This window comes from Poromitra crassiceps, assembly GCF_964638095.1.
Source record: "Poromitra crassiceps genome assembly, chromosome: 4".
NCBI lineage: Eukaryota > Metazoa > Chordata > Actinopteri > Beryciformes > Melamphaidae > Poromitra > Poromitra crassiceps.
In genome coordinates, this window is record NC_139626.1 from 37,850,478 (window position 1) to 37,852,977 (window position 2,500).

Below are 2,500 nucleotides of genomic sequence, written 5' to 3' on the forward strand. Positions count from 1 at the left end.
CCGCTCCCTTTCCAAACAGGATATATCTGCCACGGCCGCAGGTGTGAGACTACCAATGCTCATCACTCTCTCACATACACTATACTGTATACACACCAAAGAGAAAGCAAAGACCCCGCCATTTCCGATTAGCGAGGAAGGGAAGGAACATGGAAGAAGAAGTAGAGAAGGAGAAAGAGAAGGAGACAGGGGAGGAAGGCAGGAGAGATAGGAGGAGGCGAGGAAGTGGAGATGGGCCTGTTTTATTGTCTCCCGTCTCACAATAGACTAGCCCAGCTGGGAGGGAGTGAATGGCTGCTGGGCTAATCAGAGCATAATGGGCTCAATCAATAGCTTCCTTGATTGCACACATACTGTACATTCCCCATCAGCAGCCAGTAAACAGCATGTCGTCATGCTCCTGTCAAGCAGCGCCTCCATCAGAGAGTCTATTAGAGCGCAAAGAGCCCACGTGTCACGGACAGCCTGGACCATTTGATTTAGGAAGGCTTTCTCGTGCTAACCTTGAACTATTGTCAGTTCAATTGTATTGTCTGTTGTTATGTTTTTAACTCTGTAGTAGCACTCTGAGATTCTCTGTGAATGAAAAGTTCAGTATAAATAAAATGCATTATTATTTATTATTTATGCAGAGACGTCAGTATCTGTCTCTCTATCTGTATTCAGATAGAAAATCGGAATATTGACTGAAATACAAGGTAAAACATTGACCCCCCCAACCCCACCCCCACCCCCCCAAATATATTTAAAGGAGGAAAGTACGCTAACACATAGGCTACAGCTAAAGACTATAGGTTATACAGCAGGCCTTGCCGGGGTCAGGTGATGGCAAAGTCAGGACACTCAGTCAGTCAGTCACTCAGGGACGTTTAGTGAGGCTAGTGAAAAGGGGTCGTAACAAGGATGGGAATGTGGTAAGGAGAGTCGACATTTGAGGGGTGGGTAGGGGGAGTGGCTAGGATGATGTGGAGATGGGGGGGCATGGTGCCATCAAGCTGAATGGCCACTCCACTGCGGCGTGGGCTTACACTTGTTTCTTGCTAGCTCCCACACATGACACCTCCTCCTCGATGCAAGAGTTTCCTTGAGTGATAGCCGAGAACGCTCAGCTCTCAGCCCGTTGCCTGCTTTGCGCTGCCTCGGTGGGGGCGAATACAATGTAGCGATCACTTTTCAATAATGTGTAGTAAATGAAACAACTAGTTGAAATCCTATCCTGAAATCCTATCCTGAAATCCTAGTTGAAAAGTCCTATGTTGCGAACAGAATGGACATTTTTATCTCCACAATGATATGAATCGATTTGAAGAAACATAATGGCTAACGCACAGTTACAGACATGTCAATCCCCCCCCCCCCCCCCCCCCACATGGGGGGCATCCTCCCAATATTAACAAGCAGCTTCGGGTAGAAGAACGAATGTGTTTCCATCACATTATTTGTGCTTTCGCACTTAACGAGCTGGGATTCGGGTACATCCCTACATAGCATAGGCAGCCCCATGTCAGTACCCGTCCGTAAACACAGCTCCATGTCAGCCTTCTGACGAAACCGATGAAGTTAACAGGAGCATCTTCTTGCAGCGCCGAGAACATAAATGTTGGGCGAGGACTGTTAGATGAGCTTCATACTGGATTTTTGGACGCAGAGTCGAGTGTAATCTTTTGGCTGCAAAACACTTGGATTATGCTGCACAAGCTGCAGGGAGGAATTGGACGGCCATGTCAAGCTTTGTTGGCGCTGTAAAAAGATGTCTCTGTTAACTCAGTAGTTTGGGGAGAAGGCGGAGCTGGAGCTTATCTACATGTTTTGACCGATAGGGATGACTGAATTTTCATTCTGGGTGTGAACTATTCCTTTTTACACCCCCCCCCCCCCCCCCCCCCCCCCCCCCCCCCCCCCCCCCCCCCCCCCCCCCCCCCCCCTTTTTCTTTTTACTCAATTCAAATTAATTTACAGTAAGAGTGATCAGAGGAGAAGGACAGGAAATACGGGGAAGAGAGAGAAAGGTGACGACAGAGATGAGAGCCAGTCTCTCTCGAATAAACGTTGTGAGCATGTCGCATGCCGATCAGCTTGTTTGAACCCGAGGCCTCAGGCTGACCTTTGACCCCTCCGTGTCATCACCTGCGCTGGAATACGTGCAGGCTTTTACGAGCGCACAGTGGCTATTCGAACAGGCTGCTCTCATCCACTTCCACTTTTGGCAGCACCACTACAAATATTTCCAGAAGAGATGAGCAGTTACAATACAATAGCTTGTGAATGTGTGTGTGTGTGCATGCATGTGTGTTTGTGTGTGTGTGTGTGTGTGTGTGTGTGTGTGTGTGTGTGTGTGTGTGCGTGTGTGTGCGTGTGTGTGTGTGTGTGTGTGTGTGTGTGTGTGTGTGTGTTTGATTATGTATGAGTGCCAAAACTTCATGTGTGTTTCTCAGTGTGGTTGTGTGGATGTCTGTGTCTATATGTGTGATTGTCAGTGCGTGTGTGTGTGCGTGTGTGT